Raw genomic sequence first — 21,318 nt, 5'->3', positions numbered from 1 at the left:
TTTTCTAGTCTGTTCTGAAAAATACTGGAGAAATTGGTAAAAGGAAGCACAATGGGAATTCTCTATTGACTTTACCTTACAGTTTTATTTTGTGTTTTATTCAGTTATTCTATGCCTCGCTTTTCTACCTATAGTGGTGGCAAACCACCTCTCGTGGTCAGTTTAAACTAACAATCCTTTCCATAGGATGCTTAGATGGTTCTAAGCATGACCATCTGCAGCTGGGTCCTGGAATACCACGCCATGTTGTTTTTCAAACTACTGAAGGTGCTTTTTTATTAACCACTGTCCTTGGTGCTAATTAGTGCATTATAAAATCAAATCCTGAAGTCCACCGAAGACCATATTGGTGCCAAACGAGCATTACTTGCGGTTTCTGGCTGCAGTTCCCTGTCCTGCCAGCTCCAGTCGTTGTGCAACAAATGATGAGTTGGGTCAGCTTCCTGATCTGGCAAAGTTAACCCAGAAAAAATGGTTTCAGCTTTTCAGAAAACGTCACCACAATGATACACATGATACACTTAACAGATCATATAACATAAAACAGCGTGCTGCCGAACCTCTGCTGGCAGTGTTCTAACAGTTTAGTTTTGCAGGTCCATATGACAGACGCATGAAACCCAATTAAGTGGTGGTTGCAAACATTGTATTTATTCCAATAAGAGTTTGATGATGAAGGGATCTCAGGCACAGGCAATAGTAAGGCACTGGGGCTGTCCTCTGAAATGATGCTGGTCTGACCCAGCAGTTGCTCATCCTGTTACAGATCTGACCATCCCACTTGTCCTTGGAGCTGTAGAAAAGAGCTTAGTGCACAGAATTCTGTTCTTAGAAGAGATATACAAAGAGCCCTTTGCAATTGGAGGAAGATGCAATCAACTTTTTGATGAATTACTGTCACTTGCTTACCTGGTTACTTCCTATGTGAATAATAACCATGATTGAAGAGTCTATTTGCTAGTAAGCGTGAAACATCTTTTTGACAGTTTACAGCTAATGCATCTACTGCTCTCCCCCATTAACCTAATCATTACAGTAGGGCGTTGACTTCTGCTTTTCATAAATACCCATTTTTTAGCATCGATGCTCCAACTCAAGGTCTTTAATTTGGCCTTTCTTAAGCACTGTTTTCCAAATAGAAATCACAAGTTTTTGGGGATCATGGTTTCTTAACTGATGTCAAGACTAAATGAGATTGTTTTGGTCACACCCTTACTGACTATCCTCAAACACCTTACTATATCATCTTCAATTAACAAACTGAAGAGTCTTTGTGACTTTGTACTATTAGAAACAGAGAAATTGTTTCTTGGTTTAAAATTAGAACCCTTCTGTATCACTTTTATTAGAATCCCTGGTCAAAGTGAAAAGCTATACAGTTTCACTGGTGGAGTCAGTGAAGGCAGAAGGAAGACTCACTGTGGCTTAGGAATAACTACAAAGAATAACAACATCTACAATATCAACAGCAAAATTCCACATGCTAGGTATTTTTATCTCAAAAAAGAAAAAAAAAAATTGCATTCATATCCTTCCCAGGATACTGAACACAGAGCAGCCCGGCAGGCAGAGCAGTGAGGGCCCTGGGTTTGCTCAGTGCAGAGCAGAGGAGCTGAGGGGAGGCATCATGGCGGCTGCAGCTCCTCACAGGGAGCGGAGGGCAACAATGTCAGGCTTGGATGGTGCTGTATGGAGCCAGGAGTTGGACTCAGTGATCCTTCCAACTTGGGATATTCCATGATTATGTGATCCTAAGACATGGCAGTGGGCAGGCAGGAATTTAACCCAGCCTAATCCCACATTAAACAAGTAGCACTGTAGGGGTGCAGCTACCCCAATGGGCACAGGCCAGGCATGCGGCCTTGCAGCCATTGACACAGAGAGGGCAGCTCAGACTTCAGGTGACCAAAGTGCCTTTCAGTTCTGTGCTAACAAACCAGCCATCAGCTGAGCAGATACTGCAGGGCCGTGGTGCTGGGCCCAGACAGCTGCTGTGATGTATACGGGCAGCTGGAAGCTATGTGGACCAGATGAGAAGCACAAAACCTGCATCCTTACTGCTTGCTGCCCTGTTCCACCCCCTCTGCTCACCCTAAGAAAGGAAGGGGAGAAGCAGCCCCACAACCCAACAGATTCTGCACATTTTGCTCGGCACCCTTCTTGGCAACCCATCAATACTGTGTGTGCCAGCCTCAGTCATGCAAGCTCTTGTCTCACTGCTTGCAGGAAACAACAGTTCTTCATTAGGAAAGTATCTACATGATTTTAATTAATTAATACACGTGTACGTGTAAAAAGTTTTGTATTTCAGTAGCTGGCATTTTGCTATGAAGCCACATCTTCCTCCAGGCAAAAAGGACCTATACGAATAGTAACAACAATCTTAAATACAACCCAAATTAAATTATGACTGTCACGTTTCATTATAAATTAATTTATGGCTGTTTGCTTAAGGACTCATCTTCATTCAGAGCATAGTAATTTTTACATGAGCAATCAGTAGGCTTCAGTTTAAATGGAAATGGTATGGTATGTCCCCATACCTGAGTATAATTTTTATTTCATGGGCTTTGAAATAATCTTGCTGTGAGTGATGTTTCTCACTAAAATCCAAGGATTATCTTTTTCAGCTAAAACCCGTGCTGATTTTTCATTTTACGTAGACAGGTATAGTCAAGTACAGGACCTATTCATCATTATTCTCACCTGTATCTAAAATTATATATTTTAGAAAATACATCTATTCATACACAACCTTTCACTTCATGCTGGTGAATGGACTCTGTTTAAAGTATTTGAGAAATTTGGTGACTTTTTTTATTGTGTTATTTATGTCAGATTTTCAAAGTATCCAGCAACTCTCAAAGTTTTGGTCTACAAAGCACAATTAATCTTGGGATTGCACTTCAGGAATGGCAATGTAATCTTATACTGTGTGTACCACTTATTACATCTAGACCTTTATACCCAGAGGAATAACATAGATGAATTCATTGATTATATCTTTTTTAAGCCTAAAAAGAGCTACAATTTGTCAGGAAAGAATAGCTGGAAGCAACAGATAGTGACCTAAATAGTAGAATTCCAAAGATAAAATAGAAGAAAATGAACACAAATGCTTCATTGTTTGAGAGCTGCATTGTTTGTACCACACTCCAGTGAATCCAGTGTTTGTAGAAGAGGCCAAGGCAGATAGAATCTGTGGAGCTAAAAATGACAGCCTGAGTAAGTAGCCATCAAGGATGAAGCCAGGAGGATTCTGGCGATTGTGCTGTAAATCATAACTGCAATATTTGCTCAAAGCTCCGGTTCCTACGCATGCTTGTTTTTGTCAGAATAGTCAGAAAAGTCCTGCCTCATAAAACACTTAGGAATACCTAATGTACTGTTCTTGTGGAACTAAATATAAATTTCTTTGACTATTGTCTGCGTGTAACAGCAGCATGGCAGCCTGCAGACCATTAAGGGCCTGATTCTCCTCCTGCTGCAATTTCCTTCCAGCTCTGGAGGTAATGGAGTGACTCAGGCAAGCAGAGAATTGAGCCCATTGCATTTCATTATTGTAAGTAGTTCTTGTCTTTAGCACATAAATCTACTAAAACAGCACTGCGTTTATCAGAAATTGTTATTGTTTATGCACATTTTTTGAAGTTTCTGATGGAAAAAGGTTGCATATATAATGCAATTGCTAGGAATCTTGTCCTGTTAAGGCTACCACAACATCAGACTTCTTGCCCCTATACAGGAGATTGGAGCTATCTCCTAGGTTTCAAATTTACATTCACTTCTGGCTCAGTTTAGTTCTTAAACTCAGATATTTTCTATGGCATAAGTCATCCACTCCTGACATGTAAGGATAAGGCATTTGATGTGGTAAGGCTGTGCAATCTGTAATCTGTAGATGTTGAGGGGGATATCTGGCCTGCTTTTGAAGGAGGTGTGCAGGGTGATTGAGAACAGCAAGACCATATATGCTGTAGAGCAATCTATGCATGTGAAATTTATGACAGGCTCCACATCACTGACAAAAATTTATAGAGATCAAGAAAGTTTGAGTAAACTGCATTAGAGTGTCAAATCCTGATAATATAACTCATTAAAAAGTCTGTCTAAATAACAGTTTTCTAACAGATAACCATGCAGATATGAAGAAAAGTTGGAGGACAGCCTGCAGAAAGAGTTACGGAGGTGAGTGGAAAGAAATTTGGAGATGGTTTAAGATAATGTCAATCAGAGCAACCCAGGTAATGACAAACCCTTTTTTCACTTTCTTGAGAAAGTCTGAGGCTCTAACAAAGCTACATAAAACACCTGTTAGTTATAAAAATGTCAAACAAGCATACATTTGGGAGATGGAGAGACTCAAACAGTCATGCGGGGAGAGAGAGATTCTTGGAAGATGCATCGGATATATATGTCATCACAGCAATTTGCCTGTCCACGTTCCAGAAAAATCACAATTGCTTTTGTGAGCACTGAAAGTAATCAAACTTGACTTCCTACAAACTAATTAAGATTCTAAAAGATGAATGTTGCAACTGAAGATTCTTCAGCTGAGTCATTTGTAGCATGAGAATGCAGCATGGATACCCAAGTGACTGGTAAGAAGGAATGCACACCTGAGCTTTTCTGGAGATACAGGGATTTTTTGAGACTTCCTTTTCCATCAACCCTCTCTGTTCTATCAAGGTTCTGAAGACCACCATTGTTTTTTTATATTCTCTAAAGGATTTCTATCTCCTAGTCTTCTAGTGAGATTTCCCTATTTCTTTCATTTAATGGTAGCGTTGTACTCATGATGGCTTCAGCACATAGAAATAAAGATTATTGCCAGCCTCCAAATTTGCCCAAATTTCTTTATTCATAGGAAGTCTAGGGGTTCACTAATTAGTACAGAAATCTGATATTATCTTTGACCTAGGAATAGGAGAAGGTGGGAGAAGTTTCCATCCCCCAACAAGCCTTGTGCAGCACCTTGTGCCTTTCTCTGCACTTCCCCCAACTATCTCCAGGCTGGCAGAGGCTGTTGTCAGTCTGGCTCCTCCATCAGCTGAAACCACCAGCCCAGCCCTCTTACACGTATGCATGCACATTTTAATTAATTTTCCATAGCTGAATATTTATCAGATAAAATGAAGAAGTAAATCTAATTCTAAAATGATGCTGGCTTCGATATTTACTGCAACTTAATGACAACTTTAGACAAGAATTTAATTACACAGAGCCAACATGCAATCCACATTGCATGAATGTACCAGGTGACTTTATTTTAAGGAGCAATTCAGAGTGTAACTTTTAGACTGCTCCTCAATATGCACTTAAATCAAAACATTTCCGATGATGGAGCACATTCTTCAAAACTGATTACAAAAATAGCCACCTCACTAATGGAATGATTTTATGTGTTACAGTATAAATAACCTGTGAGGACACTCTTGGGAAGTTACGCTGTAATTTAGCACTGTTACAACCAGAAACTGCTAAGGAAATATTTTTTCTTTGACTTGGACCTACTTTTTCTCCTTTATGTTACTTAGAAACATCTTTCTAAAGGACAGTTTCCATACCAAGCCCAGAAATAGCACTGAAATCTCATGCTCTGTGACAGGACTTTAGGTGTTGTCTACATTCAGCTGCTGTTTAACTGTAGCAAACTTATTTCAATTTTAAAAAGTGGCTGACAGTATGCTCTGACTAAGCAACTTCTAGAATTAAAAACAAATAAGTTGGTACAACACTCTTGGGTGGATGAGGAACTAGCTTTGTTCTGGGACCTAAGTGCTTAAAGAGACAGAGATGAAAACACAGTGATCATTCTATGATTCTGCAATTCACTATGCAACTATCCTGTGTGGTATCTTTTTAGTGGGCATAATGTGCATTTGCAAATCTTCATTTAGGTAAAAGTAGCTGTATTACAGATTATTCCAACACCATTCTATTGTGAGGTTACGCCAGGCATATGTTTAAGGATACTTCCACTTTATAGATAGGCATGCCATCTTCTAAGAGCTCCAAAGGCATCTAAAGAAAGATTTACACCCACCCTGTGTTGCAACAGCTCCAAAGGAACTCTAACTAGCCAGGAGTAAATAATGCCCATAACTGAAAACGCTGAGCAGCACCTCAGATGGTGTAAATTGTCATAGCTGCTCTGTGGAGCTGGGGATGCTTTACACGACCAGAGGATTTGTTCCTCTGAACGCACAGGACATCAGCCTCCAATACATGAAACGACCTTGTGCAGCAGGAATGCACAAACTTTCTTTTGAGCTCAGTGGGAAACATGATTTCTAACTCCAGCCCCACAGGTGTGCTTCACCTTTTATTGCTCAAGATGGGTATTTGCAATGGTCCATTGGGTAACAGAGAGATGTCTTTTTAAGGTCCTTTCTAAGGCATATTCTGAATGTGGCTGGAAATATTTACTTGCTGCTGAAATTGGAGGGGGTAAGCCACACACATTCTCAGAGCTCATAGATAAATATAGCACTGCATGGTCATCTGCACTGAAGGGGTCATGAGCCTTTGATTAGGCCTGTGTTGACTTAAAGGCCCTTCACTCTTAAACAGAATCATTTCATTTCCTGTAGAGGGAAAGCTTTAGTCACCTTCAACATTTTGGCACGTTGTACTTGAAAGCAGGCGGGGAACCTGGGTCAGACCCCTCCAGTCATGTTTCTATAGCTCTCACCACTTCAATTCTTCAAATCTTGACCTTGTCCAAAATATATCACAACCTTGATGCAACAAAGTCCTTTGCAGAAGATAGCATATACACATCTGATCTGAAGTTCCAAAGCCAAGGGCAGCCCTGAAGGAACTAGAAGGTGACTCGCTTATCTGCAGCACATCCACACTCTTGGCTCACAACTTAGACAGCCTCTAGATCACAATACTAAAGTGTGCCACATGTTGAAGCAAGAGCTCTCTGTGGCATTATATACATTGCCTGTACCAGAGGGATTATTTCTAATAATCTCACTTAAGAGCCCACACATCGTTATGTCTGTCCTAAGGAGCTTAGCTGTCATCCCCACTCCTTTAAGTTCAGCTGGGTGAAATTGGTAGAATAAAACAAAACCCTATGCAAAAAAATCATCCTGCTCTATAAAACCCCCTAAGACAATCTCTTTCTAACTCCAATATAGTCTTAGCCATAAAATCTTATCCAGTAAAACCCCAAGTTCCGTATAACAACTTCTTTCCTCGTCACAACAAGCAACTGTGAGTGCCAAGAGCTCCCTTCCTAGCTTTTAACAGAATTCTTTCTAAACAGTATAGAGATAACAGGTTAGTTGTACAGCTGGCAAGTCCTGCTTTCAACTTTTCTTCAGGCTTCACTGCATGAACTTGTTTTTTCCTTTTTTTCCTTCCCCTAAGTTGATGATTTTACATCCATACACCCCTGTAATGTACCGCTCTGAGTACATCCCACACACTACAAATGCAAGGCCCAGCGCTGCTCTCTCATCTCCACCGGTTCCAGTTTGCAGGGTACAGACATCTGACTCCACCAGAGCTGCTCCTGGCACAAGAGAAGAGACTGCACTGAGTGCCCCTGGCCATGTCACATTTCTGGCCTGCTGGTGCGTTAAGGCCTCTGTCTGACTGAGAAAAAGGGACACTTGGTAGTTTAGAGGCAAGTTTCAATGAAAGATTTCAGGAGCAAAAGAAAAAATTACCCTTGGGTGACATTAAAAAATGCCTCCTTGTCTATGGAATGGCACCAGCAGAAAGTGCAAAGAGAGGAGAAAGGGGACAGAGGAAACCTGTAAAAGAGAAGAATGGGAGAAGCAGTTGGCTAAATGGAGTATAAATAAATAACAACAGAACTTCAAACAATACATTTCCAAGGGTTTTTTAATAGCTTGAATTTGTTACAGCAGGCAGTGGAGAATCTAGGAAGCTTCTGGCTGCAGAGTCAAGATAATACTGTCAATAGCAGTGCAGATGGGAGGGAGGAAGTGAGGAGAACCTGCAGACATTGTCCATCAAGAATGGGGGTGGCCACAACATTTTTAGCTTGGCAGTGATGAAAAAATCATGGTGGGAAATAGAAGCAATGGCAGAAGGGGCAGCAAGGTGTGAGAAATGAGCATCCTGGAGACAGCTTAGGAGGTGGTGTCAGAGAACTGATAAAGGAGATGGGATCTGAAAATCAAGAAGAAATGCTAAATAAGTGACCTAAAGAATTCAAATCATTACTGAAGTGGCAGTGGGATGTGTGGAAGCAGATGGTTATGAAAGCCTGGATAAGAGCATTACTGGCAGACACAGAGAGAGACAGAAGGCCACGTGCACTGGGGACTCTCACAGAGGTACCTCTGCTTGGGCAAAGAGGTGAGAAAGTGGAAAGGGAGCACAAAAAATCAAGGAGCCGTCAGTAAGGATGAGTCTTCAAAGCAAAATCAGAAAGGAAAGAAGAGAATTACAGAAGTCAAATGTTGGGAGGGAGAGAACAAGATAAAGAAGGGCAAAGATTGACCTTGGATGGCACAGGAACTTGAAAAGCTTATTTATTATAAATGAGAGGCAGCTAAGAAAAGAGAAGGTATTTAAGATAATGGGAACATAAAAAACCTCTGTGAATATGAAAATGAATGGTGAGATCAGTGGGTTGTTACAAAGGCAGACTGCATTAAAGAATTTTTCAATATTTTTCAATATTTGAATGTTTCGATGTTTGAAAATAGCGAAATATTTTTTCAAGACAACGGAGCAAGAGCATACTTGAAGGCAGAGAGTCTAGAAAACCGAGTGGTTAAAAGCAGAAGAGAATAAAAGAACTGACAGATCACGGAAGACCTTTGCACTGGGTTTGGAAAATCATTGTGAAGAGTAGAAAGAAGAGAGAAGGGGAGGACAGAGCAAGAGGAAGTGGAGGTCTTCTCTAGGCTTATTTACTCTGTCCTTATAAAAGAAGACTTGATCCTGGCATGGGAAGGACAGAAGTTAGCAGCAAAACATTTCATTAGTCATGAGCAAACACAGAGGGTTTGAAGCTCCCAGCCCAGTATGAACATCTGCATGAGGGGCGGTTCAGTCTCTGGAAGAAGCCCTGACCCTATTAAAGTCAATGACAAAATTCCTGTTGCCTTCAACAGAGCCAAAATTTCACCTTGTGTCTATGGCCATTCCACTGAGACTTCCAACATGAATGCCAATTAGTGCCAGTTTCAAAGGTGACATTCGTGACACGGATACTCGCTCCGCTGGGAGATGAGCTAAGATTATCACACTGAGTTTGCATAGACCAGAAAAGGTAAGTGTGACATTCCCTGTCCTAACAATCAGCCGAGGCAAACAGATACATGCACACAGAAATAGCTCAGATTTTTAGTATTTCCAAAGCATCCTAAAAATCGCGTCATTATTGATTTCAGGAAAAATAAATAAATATGTATGAATTAGCAGCTCAGTCTCTGTGTGGTAGGTCTAAATGAATCCATTAGTATGTTAAAAGCCACACATAAAACAATGTTTAATTTATTTAAAAAGAGGGGGGTGAGCAAAAATCTCTAAAGGGTAAATTGTCTAATTTTTTAAACTGAATAAGCAGATAAAAATGAGGATAGTGCATTACTGCTTAGAGGCTTTCAGATGTTAGACCTATACAACAGCCACTGTTAGCACCTTCGGATTAACAGTTCAACAATCGTTGTAATATTAAACTGAATGTGTCATTGTGATCTTGTAAAATACACGTGTGAGCACTTTCTCTAACATCTGAATTGGTCAGAGATGCAAGCAGACAGCATAAGGCAGTACTCAGATTACTTTCAGTTGTCTAGTTACTTTCACATGTCTAGATGAAAGCCCATGCAGCCACCCTTATGATTCAACACACACAGTATTAATTCAACCTCCCAATAACAGCAAACTCCTCCCATTTTACTGACCTACACCAGTTCTACATCAGTGACTCTGCACTCAGCCAGACCTGCAATTTCCAGTTCAACTGCCCCACTTATGAGAGTAAACCTGGACTAACTAGAGGAAAGAGCCTCACTTCTGTATTTCACCCCAGTGCTATGTATATCAGGATGTTTCCTGCTGGGGCTAATCTTGATCTCCCACTCTGCACCATCATTTCCATCTAAATATGTCACCTGCACTATTTAGGCTAAAAGGAGTAAAGGAAAACCACACCAGTACACCAACAGCAGTAATATATGATGAGGAGCAGATAAGCCACATTTCAGACCCCAGGAGACTGCTGTTTCAAGGCAAATCTGTATCTCATTCTAAGCCAGCTTCTGAATAAATATATGATCGCATCAGGAAGTCACCATACTGCTCCTCCTGTGCACATGTTTGCACGCAGGCATGGCCTGTGAGCAGCTGACAGAATGCCTGGAGGAGCTCGAGTCTGGCAGAGCCCAGGGGCTGCAAATCCAGCCTGAGAGTGCGCTGGCAGCTCTGCATGTGGGAGCTTGCACATCACCTGCTTGCACTGTTCCTAGCCCTAGGAAATGCACTAAATCTTTCAGACTATCCATGCCAAATTCATCAGCAGCTTTAAAACAGAGAAAGAAAAACACAGAGCATATATTTACTGTTCCCATTATGTAAAATAAAAGAAAAATGAGAATGCATAATAAGGCATCAACTCACTGCTCTTCTGCCACAGTGTGGAGTAAGGCTTGCTCAACACCTCAGCACCATTTATGTGTGAGCCTGCTGCATGAGCAATCACGACTAACATGAGATGAGCCATCAGGCTTCCTCAGCCTGCCTCACACTGTGCCCACGTTGCTCTACTTCTGCTCAGCACACAGCTCTTCCTCATTTCAACTGCAGTCTTCTGCAAAAAGCAGTGGTAGAGTAGAATCGAGAGGTTTGGTGTTGTATCAGTGTCAACACCAAACCAAGGGATGCCAAGAGCTGAACACGAGCCACCGCAGTGCTTGAAGTCAGGCTAAGAAGGACCAGGCCAGCAGAGGAGGGAGAAGGTTAAGAAGCTCAAGAGCTTTTCCCCACAAAGCCATGGGCCAGGTGGGTTTCTCTTATCGAGACATGGAGTTGTCCATTCCAGAAGAGGGGTGAAGGGGGGCTGCTATGTTTGTGTGTTGAGTGAGGAGGAGATAGGTTTCATTAATCTTAAATGCCTTTGCAATTCAAGAATTGTAGCTCTGGATCAGTTCCTGTACTAACATGATTAGCAAATATTGACTTTTGAATACAATAATAATGTGTCATCTGAAACCCTTGATAAGTAACTTAAGTACTTCCTTAGCTTGCATCTTATTAAATTAGATGAGGTACAGTTGAGACACATTACACAAAGCCATTGAAATGAAAAATCAGACCTAAAGATTTTAGCAATGATTGATTAAGAAAAGTCCAAAGTTACAATACAGGTGAAACGCTGCGGCCCATATTCTGATCTCCCATCCGCCACTACAAATACAGATTGCCTTGCTCTAGTATTTATACTAATGCTAGTGAGCTAATCGGCATCAGGCAATTTGTTTCAGTATTTGCTAACGTGGATATGTTTTCTTTGGAGCTCTCTGGCTTGAGGTGAAGTCACTTTTTTCCATTTTTGCAATACCGTAATTCTCATCATTGTAACAGAGGTAAACATTCCCTATTTGTGACTTTTTGACATGCAATCCATCATCTGATTATATACAAAGGCCATAGAACGTCAGTTTTATGGAAGGTTAACTGACATAGGTTTTGAGCTTTTCAAGTTAATATAAGGAAGAAAAAGAAGCGCGTCACACTTGCGTGCCTGTGAATATGGTAAGTATAACATACTCAAATCTGTTCATAAGGTTTAGTTTAAAAATGTGTACAGCAACTCAACCAAGAAAGGAGTTAAAAGATGTGATACTCCTCAGATGCAACCTGACAAATCTTACTTTATTGATTAGTTTTCAAAGGCAGTGCAGTGAGAGCACTACACTTACAATAGACTTTGGAATGAGGAGGGGGGGGGAGAAGAAAGCTCCAAATGTCATCAAAGCAAATGGTCTGTGAATGTTGCTTCAAAGCTAGTCATTAGTTGCCAGGGTATTTTGCCACAAAGCTTGTAAAGAGGTTTTCCTGGAGGGGAAGGTATGACAAAATGCACTTCTTGGCAAGATGACTTCTGCTTAAATAGCAGGACACATTAATTCTTGCTTGATACATAAAATTAATTAGAGGATTAACATCCTTTATGAAATTTTGCCAGAGTATTTTTTTCCTTTTTACCAGGAATAGACCCCAGGCCTTTTCTGTACTCTAATGAAATTGCAAATTGACTTGTGTTCAAATGATGCTTGACTAAAATGAATAATTAAAAATGTATTGCTAACAATGAGATGGGTCAGCTGATCTTTTCAAGGATTAATTAGTTTCAAGAACCATCTTTCTCATGTAACATAGCAAAGGCCATTGCCAGAACACCTTTTTTTTTTTCATACTGTAGTTCTCCTCAAAGTCAATGGAGACCCCTTCTATTCCCAGTTACCCAAGCTTTTATTCCAGATTCAGTCTGCCGAGAGTGGGCTTTTCTTTATGGCAAAGCAGAGAGGGGCTACGCCTGAAGGAGTTGATCTGTTATTCTATCTAAAATTCAATGATCCCAATTCCTCTCTTTATTACAGCCTGATACAAAACCAAGCCGAACTGGCGGGAGTCTCCTGGTTATCTTCATTATGTTTTGTGTCGTGGCCAGGAAAGTGTGCTACTCTAAGTCCCAAATGACTCCATGGAGATGAACAATGGCACAGATCTCTACAACTGAGAAAGGAGTAAGGATGAAATTTTCCATAGCTCAACAAATAAATGGAGGAAAAATAAGACTCAGGAACATAAGGAAGCCTGTGATGTATGTCTGCATGGTCTAACATAAAGTATGTTGGGATTTGCTGTTCTCCAACACGAACAAGGAGGTTCAGGAGCTAGGAAAAATGACTCAACATAAATTTTTCAGAAATAGACCAGGAATCCAATTCTCAAATTTTTCAAAAGTTTGGAGCATAATTTCCAATAATATAATTTCCAAAAGCACCTATATTGCTAATTACTTTCCATTTTCACATCTGCCATGAAAAATCCCACTGAATGCCTATCCTTTTCTCTACTTGCCTTTGAAAATTGGCTCCAGGTACCATTTGTAAAAGTGACTTGTATACTGTGGCATCTCAGCCTGGCTGAACGCCACACAAAGCAACGTTTGGAGGTTAAGAGCAAGAAGTTGGAAAAACTGCATTACTGCCGTGATTCCATCCTTTTTGGTTTTTGAGTTAGTTCATTTTGAGCTGATTTGGGTATATTTGTGCAGTGCTGTTCTACGCTGCGTAGAAATTTTCTCGGGTACTTTGAAAACGTAACCTTTAACTTCACGTAAGGCGAGATTTACAGAGACATAAAGGTGCAAAAGGAGCGGACGATTACAGCTGAGGAGCCAACTGGTAACTCGCTGCTGAAAATCTTTTTCAGAGATCTTTCACTTTTAAAATATGAAATGCCTGAGTTACTTCCCCAGCGTGTGCAAATAAGCATGTTTCGCTTCTTAAATTCCTTAATCGTCTCCTGTGTTTGTAAAAGGTCCCTTTCTGCGATGAGAATTTTTTTAAAAAAAGGAACTCTGACATTCAATTTCAGTGTTTTCTCAAAACACTTTCTAATTCTCAAAACGCTTATTTCTACTGTACATGTTTCTGAGTTCCTGTCTCCGATGGATTTTTCAGATGTGTTTTATGTTGTGTGATGATGTTTCTAATTTGGGTGATGAAAGGTTAAAAGATACGCCTGTATGAAATTACCCAGTGGCTCCTGTGAACTAACATCATATCTTATTGAGTATGATCACTCTGTCATTTGCTTTGGCTACGGCCAAGGTTTCAGATACAGTAGGAGTACACCGGGATCCCCAGAGCCTACTGCAGAATTTGGAGGGGGGCAAAACCACAGTTTCCTTGCCTAAGACTCGCTAGTCATGTGTAAAGAGACGATGCTCTGGAAAATGTTGTTTTTCTTTGGCTGCCCTTTAGTCAGATCTTCTCACTGCTGGCATTGTGCAGAGTCAGCTTAAAAGGTGTATTTAGCATTGAGGGATTTGGTAAATACTGCTTTATTGTGCTTCGTACTCCCTACAGGGCATTCTGAAGAGATGAATAATAAGTGTGAACAGGAAGAGCAAGTTTCCAGTCCTGTCAAATTAATTAGAGCAGTGTAGACTGAAGCGAGGCTTGCCGTTAGGTAGGTTGAAAACAGGCAAAGGGAATCACTCAGGCATATACAAAAATGTTACCCCACTTCTATCATTATTGTTTCCTTTTGAATCAGATATAAAATGTAGCTGCGTTTTGTTACCCACAACAAAACCACTCTCAAATGCTGGTCACATAAATAAAATAAGATGGATATGCAGAGCTCTGGCAAAATCCCCCTGCTGTGGCAAAGGCAAAACTTGCCAAGCAATGACGCTGCCCTTATAGCTGCTGTTTGAGAAGTGTTTCCTTACGGTATTAAGGGAATTAGCAACACCCAGACTTAGTGTCATTTAATTCTGCAAATACATTTCAGAGCTTGACTCAGCTCCCAGCTATAAAGCAGTCTCTCCGATTTGCCAGCCGTGTTCTTCATAATTTTTGGAGACTTGCATTTTTCCTTACAGCAGCCCAAAAAAGCCATTCTTAGCCTCATTCCTGGGCTTCAGTTTGTGTCTTTTCCTAAGTCTTCTCAGACAGTCATCAACATAGGAGGTAAAAATGGGTCTGATCCAAATCCTGATTTAGTCAGTGGAACAGATTCCTGCTGAATGAAGTGAGGGCTGGATAAGATCAGTAGACCCTATTTTTTCATTCCCTGCCTTGACAGGAAGGATCTCTACCGTGCCCTTCCAAGCTCTGGTATGAAATGACTCAAAGCCTGAGACTACTGCTTCTCCTGGAAAATACTCCCCAGACCAAACAGATCATCTGATAAGAAAATTATTTCTACCTTTATCACAACCCAACTCTTTCTCAGGTTCCCCTGGAAAGCCCTAATTTTTATTCCCCTTCAGTTGTTTGTGACAATTATCCATCTAATTCCTCCCGTACTTTGCTTAGGTGTTTCCATACATCTTTGTATCTAAGTCCTTCCAACTGTTTGAGCATTTTAGCACCCTTCTGTGACTTCAGTACAGAAACGCTTCTTTCACAAACGCAGCACATCTTGCATAGAGATGTGAACTGCTTTACTCAGTATAACACAGCAGCTATCCCTAGGGACAAGAATATTTGGGTGGGATTCACTTGATCCTTGGCATTAGTCTCTCTACACTGCTCTTCAGCAGAACAAGATGGCTTTGGGAGGCTTCTAAGGAAATCTAGAGTGACTGTGAAGGCTGCACCAAAGACATCTCTCGTTACGTGATGTGCATCAGGTCCTTGGAAGTGGGCATCTGCAAATGCGGGTCTGAGTGTCTCTGAAAGGGAACAAATGACATGTCTAACAAAATTAAAATGTTCTGAACAACTTATTGTGCTAACTTCTTTTTCAGGGAGGTGAATAAAAATTAAGCGTTTTTATAACCTTGGAAGCTCCCGTTTTGAAATTTTTAGAATGGAGGACTGTGGTTGTTGCTGCTGCTGTGTTGAAAAGTGTTACAATGAAGACGCACCAGATTTCTTAAGTGAACTAACAAAAAATTCTGCTGAAACATGAATGAGATGTTTCAGTGTTTCATGCAATCCAATTTTCAGCCTTCGCTTTCTTTTTCTAATTTTGGTTCATAGAGAACTTCAGTCTGCTCCTGCTCATCCTGCTTTAGAACAAAATCACACCTTTCATTTGGGACTTCCAACTAAATTGAGACAGTTAGCTCCCGCTCCATCCTGTTCTTCAAACACATCCTTCCTCAATCTGCATTTTGTTTTACTCTTTTAGCTTTAATGGAATACACAAATACGCACTTGCAGTTTTGTTCCACTTGCTCTCTGGTTATGAAGTTGCCCCTTAGGTATCGCTGCCAGCCTCTGATAAGCTCAGCTTGTTCTCCAGCTCTCCATGCACTGTGCTTGACCTCATGAGTGTGGGGAGGAACATGGAAAGTCAGGCTGAAAATCTCATCCTTCCACTTTTCGGTCCAAAATTAATTTGATGTGAGCCAGTACTGCTCTGCTGACTACTATTTTGTGCCTCTGAGCTCACATTTCACCATGTTATGTTCTCGTGCCACATAAAACCAAGGTGAAGGTGTACCGCTGAACGCACTTTCCTTTATAGAGCAGAGCCATGGTTTAGGAGTTAAATTTGTCAGCTCATTGGAAGAAAACATGATGAAAAGGTGCTTCGAAATCTGTGACAGCCCTGAAAGCAGACTGTTACCACTGATTTTCTCTCAGCTCCCTAACTTCAGTTTTTGGCTACTGGTTCAGAGCAACAATGAACTTCCACTTTAGGAGCTACAGAGGGAAGATGGTCTGCAAAGAGAATAGCTTGAGCACTGGGGACAATAAGAGGTCTGGGGCCCGAGACTTAGAGGCAGGCGCTCCCTTCTCTGTTTTAGAGAATTTCAAAATACTTTGGTTTTCCTTCCAAAATGGAAAAAAACAGACATCTTACAATTGCAAAACCCTCCATAAAATGGAATGATCTTTTTTCTCCCCACAGCTCCATCTGAAACAGATGGAATTTTCTTCAGTGAAGTGACCACTTAATAAAAATATGGGATACCAAATTAATACCACTTCAGCAGGTACTGAGGGGACAAGTGAAAATTGTCCAACCTTCTCCAGGTGTTTAAGTCAACTGTTTATTGCTTTTTAAGGTGTTTGGCAGCTGGTAAGTAATTTAAATGACGCTTGTCGGCTCCCAAATAGAAGAAATAAATGAACACAAAAGAGCAAGATTTCAATTAAAGTTCATCATGTAAAACAGGCCTCATGCCTTCCCTGACCACAGAGATTAGCTTTTGTGTCTGGAATTGCATTTCATAAACCTCCTCCCTCGACATGGAACATCTGCTCCCTTTAGGACTATTGTTTTACACCCATAAATAAAACATAAAATTACATTTTTGTCACTCTTCAGGCCAGATCTTCAGCTGGCATAAATCAATGGTGAGCAGTCAACCTCAGCAGAGCTCTGCTGACTTAAACCAAATGAGAATCTGGCCCTTGATGCTTTGGTGCTGAAGAAAATAATGGGTCTGGGCAGAGCGTGTGGGACATTGTTTATCGGAGAATGTGTGTGAAACTACGTGGAGCAAGTAACCATAAAGCATGATTGATCTCTCCAGCATATTTTAGCACTTTTTTTTTGTGTGTGTGTGAGTGTTTACTGAAACCTTTTAGGTAGTGCAGTCTTCTCAGCCATCATTTTATGTTTGAAAAGCTTTCTAATTCATAATGAAAAGTTACGTGTCGCTCCAATGAACCCCTAGCTTCAATTACTTGCTGTGCAAATGGTTGGCCTGCATTTTGACCAATGTTTATGGTGTTTGGCAATTTTTCAGTAGCTACTTTACCCTGATATGATTAATTTCTTGCATAATATGAGGTTTTGCATGTGTGGAGCTGAAATAATCCTGCTAGGCAGAAGTGAAATAAAAGAGCTTGTGTGTTTCAGCTTTAGAAACATTTGAAACATAACATCACAATTCTAAGCGTGCCAATGATAATACAAGTTAGCCATGGATGAAGACAACCACAAGAGACATGAAGTTCCTGATGGGATTCAGTGGCATGAAAGTCATTCCTTGGCTTGTAAGGTCAGCATACTAGATCATAGCTAGGCAGCCCAAGAAGCAGAAAACAAGAGACAAGCCTGGAGCACATGGTACGTGACTGCGCTGGTAGAAGTGAGAATGGTGGCTGTATCCATTTTCCTTCCCGAATGCCAAATCCTGCTCTAAATGCTAGTCTCCCTTTGCACCAGAAGTGCTAACATGCATTAACTACCCTGAAGTAAATGGAGGTAGAGCTTGAACAAACAAATCTTCATTTAAAAATACATTTAGCTTTAAGCACCTGAGAAATCTCACTGGAGTCGTGCTAGAAAGCCAGGTCTGTGTAACAGCTTCTTTATTGGATCAGAGACCTAAGCGGACTTTACAGTAGATGACTGGATAGCAACATTTGGAAATATGCAACCCTAAGAAGACAGATTTCGCTGGCAGCTTTTTTTCTGTGTATCTGAGGAGAATGAGATACCCAACTTCCATTGCACTCTACAGCAGAAAGATGCTTCCATGGGACCTGGTGCCCAGTTCTCTTTGGGCTTGATGAACAACAGGGAGCATTAGCTCCCAGGCTGTCTGCCCTGCTACTGCAGCCCACAGATACCTCTGATTCAGCTCATCATTTCATGTCTTAATGCAAGCACACCCTCTTCACTGATTTAATCTAAAATGTTGTGCTGTAAACTCAAGAGGCTCTGTGGTGGGCACATAATCCCCCATACTAACTCAGGTATGTAGAAAGTTATCCTCAGCAGAAGTTGAGAAGCGGATCACTGGAGCTGGTAACCTCTTAAACTGCCCTAGAAAGAAGCCCTTAGGTGCCTTCAAAATCCCAACCTCCATATTTTTACTTCCTACAATCACACACTTGTCACCTTAATAGAAAGTACGTCTACATTGCAAATTCCAGTATAGCAAAGAGGTACTCAGGCTGGCTATAAATGAGCTAGCCATAAATGAGCCTGCTTTCTGGCAGGATAAATTAGCCCATATGGAGCTAACACTGCCAAAAAGCAGGGTAAATTAGTCCTCTCGGTGTTCTCTGCTGTCTCATCTAGACTGCGTCCAGTATCTACAATGGGTCGTTTACAGCTAACTTGGGTATTTCTGCATTGTCATGTGGACATACTCAGAGCAATATTATTATTATTGTCGTAACATCTACAAGAGAGCGGGAACTGAGCCTAATGTGGGTTAGTTACCTTTTACCTTTGCCTTTTAGCTCAGTGCAGAGGCTGTCGGATGTGAGAGCACTGCAACATGATTTCACCAAAATTTAGCAGTTATTTTTGCTCACGTGAAAGTACACAGATTAGACTGTCATCTTGAGTGGTAACAAACTTATAGCCACAAAGATACCTCGCAGAGAAGCACATGATGCTAAGACTTTTAGCTTGGGGTTTGTTTCTGCCATTGAACTTTTTTGATAAGCCAGCCTGTTTGGACCACTTTCTGGTTAAAATAAAAGAAACAGGTGATACAAGTGGAATTCATTGATCTGTCCTGGGTAAGTTTGCTCAGCCTGTGTGGTCCTTGAGGTTCTAAGGAGAGCTAAGCTAGAGTAGCATTATTTAGAATGTAACATTCTTTTTTAATACCTACTTTATTTGTGTATCTCAAAAACTTGGAATGCTTTTGATTGAAACAAAATTTTAAAAAGCACTCAAAAATTAAGAAGTGTGCAAATCCTGCCAGAAAATTACCTGAATTAGCTGAATTTGAAAGAGATCCTGGGTACATGAAGCAGCATCTGTCTCTGAAATCCAGAGCAATATGGAACTTCACAAAGCACCTACATGGACAAGAAATGGCAAATTGAGCAAAGATCAATCTATACTTAAAACTTCCAAATAGATTGGTAGGTAGATACTTCTCAATAGAGACACACTGCCAGGGAAGTGCTTAAGGCAGGACGGCTCCGTGCAGGTAGGTGAAATAAAACTAGTGATGCTAAGAAAAGCTGCACCAGTATGTGTGCATCTGACAATTAGCACTCATACCAGCACAGCTATCTGGCAAAAAATCACATCCAATTTAATACACACGTGCCAGCAAGCCCTCTAACACCAGCTCCCAATATATCATGTTAACAGAAGTCTTCACATTTCAGAAATCCATTTCACCCAACAGTGCATAATTTTACAACCAGATAGTACAATACATGAAAATACACTTTAGATTCCTGTTTGACTTCTGTGATCTTAATTAGTACCATGCAGAATGAAGAAGCCAAATTTAAAATGCCCCAGCGCTATCCAGTTTCTCTGTCACTGTTCTGCCTTGCCTGGGCTTTGCAGCAAAATGGAGCAGAGCAATCAGCATGCGATGAAATCTCCTTGGAAATGTGAATGCAGCCCTTTCTTTTTCTGTATTTACTTACAGATCAGCGTAGCCCCGAAGAACTATAAACAGCTGAGAGCAAAAAATAAAGGGACCTCAGAAAAGTTTTATGTCCTCCCAACTATAAATGTCAGGTGGCAGTATGGGGCAGTTTATTTTTCTGTAGAAATATCTAATTTTTTTTTCCATGAAAATATTTTTCGTCTCTCTCTCAAAAAACCTAAAATCCACTTAAAACAACCTAGCTCGGATGTCAGAGGGTGAACGAAAAGTACCAGAGCAGCCACGCACCCAGAGATCTCCATAAACACCCAGATAAGGCAAAATCTTGGTGGTGTAGCCAAGAACCACACTGGGCCGGGTGACTTGAGGGACAGCATAGGCCAGATGAAGCATTGCATTTGTAGCCAGCATGGGCACAAAGCGAAGCGCTGGGGAGGAGCACGTGTGCATGACTGGGGGGCAAGGGGCACACGCAACGTTTTCCAAAGGTCTGATTCCTCACGACTCTGCTTTCCCTCCCCAATTAAGGGTTGAAATGAGCCACTGGAATCTACTGTATATCCTGGGGAAATGAACGCCCTGGCTGCCTTCCAACTCCTATTTCTCTCTTTCTCCAGCAAACAAACAATAGGCCAAGTAGGATGCTGTACGTAGCCGAGGAAAAAAGGGGGGAAAAAAAAAGAAAAAGTGAAGTATTGATAAACTGAGATTAATTTTTACAAAAATGTTTATATCAAGTGCATATGCTTTGCCTCTTGGCCATTATGGAAATGTCAGGGGTTTAATTGGCAGCTGTGAATAGCAGCACCTGCAAACAGCTCAGGGCTTGTTCCTGTGGTCTGGCAACATTCTTACTTTATGCTTTAAATAAAGGCTTACTCACTGAGACAGAAATAACTGACAGTGGATGATTGATGATTGCCCATCACGCAATGGCTGACATCTACCATTCACCGAATCCATTTACAATTTCACTTCCAGATTTCATTAACAGGGCCATGACATCTAGGAACAGGATTGATACAGATGGCAGCTCAGTTACAGAGTTCAGCTGATGCTGAGCGTATGTTAAGCATGGAAAATAGATTACTATGAGCTCCAATCTATCTCATGCGGTACATTTTGGAAACCCTATCTGTTTACTCCAGGTAACCTTTTATAGTTCTATTTATCCTGCCTAGTTTCAAACCAGATAGCAATTTTCCATAGCGGAGAATTTATACTGCCATTTGCAACGTGCATTTATAAAATACTTCGGTGAAATATTAAGACAAGCTTTTGGCATTCTAAAGGTTCCCCCTTTTTTT

This window comes from Meleagris gallopavo, chromosome 2 (genome assembly GCF_000146605.3).
Source record: "Meleagris gallopavo isolate NT-WF06-2002-E0010 breed Aviagen turkey brand Nicholas breeding stock chromosome 2, Turkey_5.1, whole genome shotgun sequence".
NCBI classification, from domain to species: domain Eukaryota; kingdom Metazoa; phylum Chordata; class Aves; order Galliformes; family Phasianidae; genus Meleagris; species Meleagris gallopavo.
This window is presented reverse-complemented; position numbering follows the sequence as displayed.